General features: G+C 44.7%; 1 protein-coding gene across 1 annotated transcript in view; it reads left to right on the top strand.

The window, feature by feature from the left end:
* Nucleotides 1–6635, top strand: part of brf1a (BRF1 general transcription factor IIIB subunit a) — a 54212-nt gene that overhangs the window by 24524 nt on the left and 23053 nt on the right. The gene's annotated exons all lie outside the window — the stretch shown is intronic.

The raw sequence follows: 6635 nt of genomic DNA, 5'->3' as shown, positions 1-6635 counted from the left end.
GGAAACCTGTGTTTTTATGGCTGTGGGTGGGAGGTGGGAGGAGAGGGGGTGGTCACGGGAGGCCAGGGGTGGGAGGTGATATTGGAGTGTGGTTTGATGGATGTTGGCGTAGGGAGTGGTGGGGGGGGTTTGAAACATCCTCTTACCGTGGAGGTTACAGGTTTGAATCCCTGTGCTCCTCTTCATCCAGACCAAATAATAGCATTTTTGTTTCTCATAATGTTTTACATATTTTCGTCCAGTATACCACAGAGCAGGAGTAATGGTTTCCATGACGGTCGGTAAAAAAAGGTCAACTTTGTTTTTATTTAAATATTGACGAAGACATCAAACAGGTGTACTGATGGAACCCTTTCCAAAAACAAAGTTTAAGGCCATTGTTGTATTACTGGCACTAATGAATTGTTGTCGACGTAACAGGCAGTTAAATGGCTTCTAAAGGAAGAGTCAGATTTGTGTTCTGTTCCTCATCATCAGAACCCTTACTACTGATGATGATGATGATGATGATGATGTCAACATCCTGTTTGTCTCTGTGGGGGTCAAACCACGCATTAACCTGCTTCAGATGTTTGTGTGTAACATGACTGAGTGAGGAGGAGCCACAGCTGTCAAACACCAGGCGTTCTCTCTGTCTTTCTTATGACCTGACGTCACCTGGAGTCAGCAACGACACGGACGCACAGTAACATTAAAAATTAAAGATTGATGTGAGCTGAAGTCTGATGTCATCACAGGAGTTGTGTGTGTTCTGAATATGGCCGTGCTTTTGTAGGGACATGTTGTGTAAAGAATACTTTTCCTGTGGGGGACCTTTGACCCCACAGGTCTCTAATATGTCCTTAAGTGTCAGTGTCTTCAGAGTTACACTGAGGAATGACGTTGACCTGGTACATACGTGTGTCCGTGTGTGTGTGTGTGTGTGTGTAGCTGGACACAGATGGAGGTTCTGTGGATTTCGACTGATTCCGTTTTAATCTGAGCCTCTTCTAATTGTGGAGGATATGGGGGAGGTGGGGGAGGCAATCATCAAGGGTCTCCCCTCGAGCTGCAACTTTGAAGTAATAAGTGGACAGGGGTCCTTGTCATTAAGACACAGCCTTTCATCTGAGCTGTGTGTGTGTGTGTGTGTGGACATTGTTAGCAGAGGGCAGGGCTCTGGAGGAAGTATAAGAGGGTATAATTGTGGATTCTCATAGAAAAAGGAAACAAACCACATGGTGTTCCAGTTATGATGGATACTCACGGCTGTATTTTCAGTTTTGATTGATTTTTTTTTTTTTCAAGTTCTTTTCAAAAAAGGACGGTTGGTTTCAGCAGTTTGAGGGATGGTTCAGATTGGTCCACCTCACATGAGCCTTCCAGTCACCTCATGTGACAGTTAAGTTTCTTTTTTCTTTTTTTTTAAGATACTGTAGATACTGTAATAGCACCTGTTATTTCTGAAGGTACACCCTCTAAAGAAGAGGTTTTTTCAGGCAGATAAACGTTCCCCTGTTCCCCTGTTTAGTGCCTGGTTCTAAAACTAGTTTCTAGTTCTTTAGCATCTGGTTCTAGTTCCTAAAGAGTAAAGACAGTTCCTCCAAACACTGACAGCAACTGTGCTGAAATCTTGAACCAACTCTTTGTTCACAAAGTGTAACTGGATAGATAGATCTATTCAGCCTTTGAAGAACCTCAGCTTCTCAGGTGCATTCATGGAGAAGATCTTGGTGTTTGAGTGTGTGGATCAGATGAGGGCATGAGGACGAGGAGGTGACCTTCTGTAGAGGACCACCATAGACCACAGGCCCTCAGTGAGCTGATGGAACATTTCTGAAGTCTCACTCAAACCTCTTTTTTTCACTCTGTCTTCTCGTCCTCATCAACAATCGTCTGACTGAAGGCATTTTCATTAACTCGTCCTCTCAGTGGCTCGCTGCCTCCAGCACCTCAGGACGTCATGGGCGTCGGTGGCAGAGACCAACGGGGAACTCTGCCCCTCCCCCCCCCCCTCGGCCCCCTCCACTCCATTGATTGAGGCCCGCTGTTTTCAGCGCAGCACTTAGTCGGATCAATGCCGTTTGCCCTGACCTTAACTACCTCAGCTTCACAGCTCCTGTCAAACCACTCTGCTGCTTTTATTGGCTGAGAGCGTCAGGGGAGAGAGAGCCATTTGTGAGCCAGGCCTGTGATAGTCTGGGTTTCACTGGGGGACTGTTTTGTCTTTTTGAAGAACCCACTTCACTTTTGAGTTTTTGACTTCACCACAGGGGCTTCCATTAAGAGTCATTTTCAAAGTAAAACTACATCATCCTGCAGCACTGGCTGTGAGAATGAGACCACACCAGTGGTGCCCAGTAAGGAGAGTGGGATCCACCAGTAGATCAGAAGCTGAAGAACTAGAGACTAGTTTTAGCCGTCACTCGATGGGTAGATGACTTTCTCCTGCTCATTAGAATAGTAGCTGCCAGGTCAGGAAACTGTGGACTCCCCTGTACTACATCACCATATACAGTATTTATTCATAGATATACTCTGTATACTAAATTTATACTAGGTTTGTTTAACAATTCTGATTGATCACAGGTTGGCCAGGGATGAGCCATGATTAATCATGAATAATTCAGATTAATCCTGATTGTAATTAAGCATTAATTATTATGATTATGATCCACATTAGTCAACTCTTTCACTGTATATTACTGGAGCAGAAAATTAATGAACAGTAGGCTGGTGTAGGCCGCTGTAGGTTGGTATAGACTGCTGTAGGCTGCTGTAGGCTGGTGTAGGCTGCTGTAGGCTGGTGTAGGCTGGTGGACCGGTCCAAATGTTTAAATTATTAATATGGAAAAATGTCATTACTGAGCATCTTGACAGTGACTTATGGAACTTTGGACACATCAGTGAAGCCATCGTCCTCGACAATATTAATCAGGCTCCAGTCCCTCATGATTAATGTGACAGTTGTGTCAGTTGACTTGTCAGCCGTAGTCTGAGGCTGGACTGACATAAACTGGACATCTGACCTGAAGTTGAAGCCTCCAGAACTGCATGCTGGGCCTTGAAGTGATATCCCCAGCTCCAGGTGAAACAAGACTCTTTACCCTCAGTGTCTGTGAAAGACAACATACTGTGTACCAGAGCAGTAGGTCCATTCATGGAGCCGAGTCGCTCTGTCTGTGTCAGTGCTGAGATATTTTCTACCACCCGTTCTCCTGCTCCTTCTCTCCAGCAGTAATTACTGCACTAAACCCCAGCTCTAAGCATTTCAGGGTGTGGTAGAAGCTCTGGGTCTGAGCTACACTTGGACAATTATAGTCTTTTAGGGATGAGCAGCATCTGTCTCTTCTCTCTCTGTGTCCTCGGAGTCTCTGAGGGATGAAAGAAAAAGGCTGGAGCTTCTCCTCTGTGTGAGCAGCAGCACATTTCCACTTCTCAGCAGTCAGCTCTGGAGCCACAAAGGACCAACACGCTGCTTTGTTTGGTGTTTCTGGGATGTAAATAAGAGGTGGCTGTCCTTCAAAGCAGCAGCTTGTTGAATCAATAACCTTTCTTTCCACTGAAACAAAGGCAAAGGCAAACAGAGTGTTTCTCAGCTGCCCAGAATGCACCAGTAAATATTTGGCATCCTGTCTACTGTTTGAGGATGTAAATAACTTTTTAAAATCAAAGAACAAGCGAGACTTCGAACAAATGCAGAATGTTCCTGTTCAAAAAGGGTTAAAAAGGGAGTTTTTGTAGAAACAGATTTTATATTTTGAACCTTAACTACAATAATAATCCATGGACAAACACACCCACAGGTTGTTCATTAATTCATTACAATCAGCCTGACTTCATGGAATCTGTTGTCGGCTTTAGACGATTTGTTTAGAACAAAAACTAAATGTTTAAAAATGTAATGAAAATGGGTGAATTTCAGTCAGTAAAATGTTTAGACACGTTGATGCGGTAACGTGTCTAAACAAAAATGGGTGAATTTCAGTCAGTAAAATAGTTGTATAAACGGTTTAGACACGTTGATGCGGTAAAAACAGGACACATGTAGTAAAGGCCAGTGACTGAGTCGAACAATAATCGTACATTTCCTACAAGACATTTGTCTTCGAGCTGTACCTTTTTGGGCTGTTTGTGTTGTTCCCTCAGTTAATGATCATGTGGATGAGGGGCAGAGCTGACGTTTAGCAACAGCGACCACATCAACAGAGAGAGTGTGTTCAGATGCTGCCTCACCCCCGGTACGGCCCACCACACACACATGTACATCTGTGACTGTGGGGGGGGGAGTAGTGATGAATGTGGACACCTGTCAAATAAATATTTGATGCACTGTTCAGTCAGCAGTGGTGTGTCACCTGTGGTGGTCAGCTGCTTCAGGGCACTAACTAAAATCTAGTGTACTGTCCCTTTAAATAGTGATTAGCCATCACTAATTCATGCCGCTAATCCTGTCAACAACTTATCCATTTGCTCACATCCTATTGGCTGCTGCGTCAGCTGGACGTGTGTGGCTGTTCGTGTGTGTGTGAGCTGCTGGTCACACACACACACGGAGATGGAGATGTGTGTAAATGAGGAGGAGGAGGAGGGTTTGAGAAACAAAGAAAAAAGAAAAGCCAATAAAATAGTGATGAAGAATAAGATTTGTCAAATGGTGGGAGGGAAGGAAGTCAGTGTACGGGTGTGTTGGAGGAGGGAGGGACCACAACGAGGGGGGAGAGGAAAGAAGAGAAGGAAGTAAAAGAAGGTGAAGACGGGTGAGGAAGAACAAATATGAGGGAAAGGGAAGAATATGTTTGGAGAGGAAAGGAGAATAAAAAAACAACATGATAAAGAGGTCAGAAGAATGACATGAAAAGAGTAAAGAAGGAAAAAGGAAAGGAAGAAACACCAGGGAAGAAGGACAAAGACGGAAGAGTTGAAAAGGGATTTGTATTTAGAGAGAAGAGTCAGAGTAAATAAAGAAGAAATGTGGAAAAAGATGAGAAGAAAGTGGAGGAAAAGAAAGAGGATTAAAAAATAGAAGATGAGATTAAGGAGGAGAAGTAAGAGCCGGAATGGGAATAGGAGAGTCAGAGACCAAATTAGAGGAAGATTGAAAAGAGAATGAGGCAGAGGACGAGGAGTAAGAAGAGTAAATAAATGGAAAGAAACAGGCAACAGGCATTTAGAAGAAACTAAAGAAGATGAAGGAGAAACTGAGAAAAGGAGCAGGGTGAAGTCACAGAGTTGAAGGCAGGTGATGAGAGGAGAAAACTAAAGAGGATAGAAGGATAGAGAAAGAAGAAAGACGTGGATAAAGATGATGGGGAAAAAGTTGTAGAGGGAAAAAAGGTAATAAGAGAAACAGGCGAGTTGGAAACAAAGGGAGGGAAAGTTGGGTCATGAAAAAAATGAATAAAAAACACAAGAAGGGAGGTGAGTGGAAAAATGATTTAAAAGGTGAAGCAGAATGAAAAGAAAAAGGAAAAGTTGCTTTTGTTGGTTTAGAGATTGTCACTAGTGTGTGACTCAGCAGCTCCGTGTGTGTGTGTGTGTGTGTGAAATACGAAACGTGTGTGTTTGTGCACGTGCAGCAGTTAGCAGTGTGTCTCTGGAGACATGACTGCAGCGTCTGGTCCCAGCAGTCAACTCTGATTGGAGACGATGTGTCTTCTGACCTGCAGAAGGAAATGGAAGCTGCTGCTGCTGCTGTTGCTGCTGCTGCTGCTGCTGCTGCTGCTGCTGCTGCTGCTGCTGCTGCTGCTGCTGCTGCTGCTGCTGCTGCTGCTGCTGCTGCTGCTGCTGCTGCTGCTGCTGCTGCTGCTGCTGTCGTCCAATGGGAAATTACTCAGAAGTTTTTATTAAGGAGAATGACAAGTCTGACCATTTTGTCATTCCTGTTCCATCCTGTTTTGTTAATATAAGAGATAGTCTACAGCTGTTCACTTTTACGTAGTGAATAGAATTGACATCTTTTAAAATAGCAAAGAGAGCAGACAATAACCTACTTTAATCCACAGGCTTTGTTGAAGAGATTGGTTTTACAGACTGTAGTTCCAGATTGGAGAAGTTCTGACTCCAAACAGACCTGGACCTGGTCTCTGTCCCTGTGGTCTGTAGGAGGATCCCTGAGCTGGGAAATAGTTGCAGGAAGTTGAACACTAACAGAGGTGTCAGGGAGTTTTGTAGGTCAGGAGCAGGATGTTGTTGGCGCTGTGTGACTGAACATGGAGTGTGTGAATGAGGTAGAGGTTGGGAGTGATGAGCTGCCAGAGTTTTGTAAATATGTTGTAAATATTCATCTAAATTGCCAAGAGATAAAAAGCCTGCTGTTGGTTTCATCTTCATCATTCAGCAGTGAGAGCAGACTTCCTGCCTGCAGATCCTCCACGTCTGTGTCTCCTCACTCCCCGTGTATTTGAATGTCCCGAGGAGGAGAAGGAGGAGCAGGTGGAGGAGTGGGTGTACTTTCAGAGTGAGCTCCTCCAAGGGCAGCGGGGTCAGTTTTTAATGGTCCGGCCCGCTCTGCCGGTGTCAGCGAGATTCTCTGCCTCTCTGTTTATTTCCTCCTCCGGCTGCTGGCTGTCTGTGAGGCCGAGCTGGCACCGAGCCCCGTGACCTCACAGGGCCGCAGGGAAGGACGTCCACCGGCTCCAAACTGTTTTTTTTTT

This window comes from Cynoglossus semilaevis, chromosome 1, assembly GCF_000523025.1.
Source record: "Cynoglossus semilaevis isolate Cse_v1.0 chromosome 1, Cse_v1.0, whole genome shotgun sequence".
In the NCBI taxonomy this organism is placed as follows: domain Eukaryota; kingdom Metazoa; phylum Chordata; class Actinopteri; order Pleuronectiformes; family Cynoglossidae; genus Cynoglossus; species Cynoglossus semilaevis.
The sequence above is the reverse complement of the archived record's forward strand: the minus strand, read 5'-3'. Positions and strand labels throughout refer to the sequence as shown.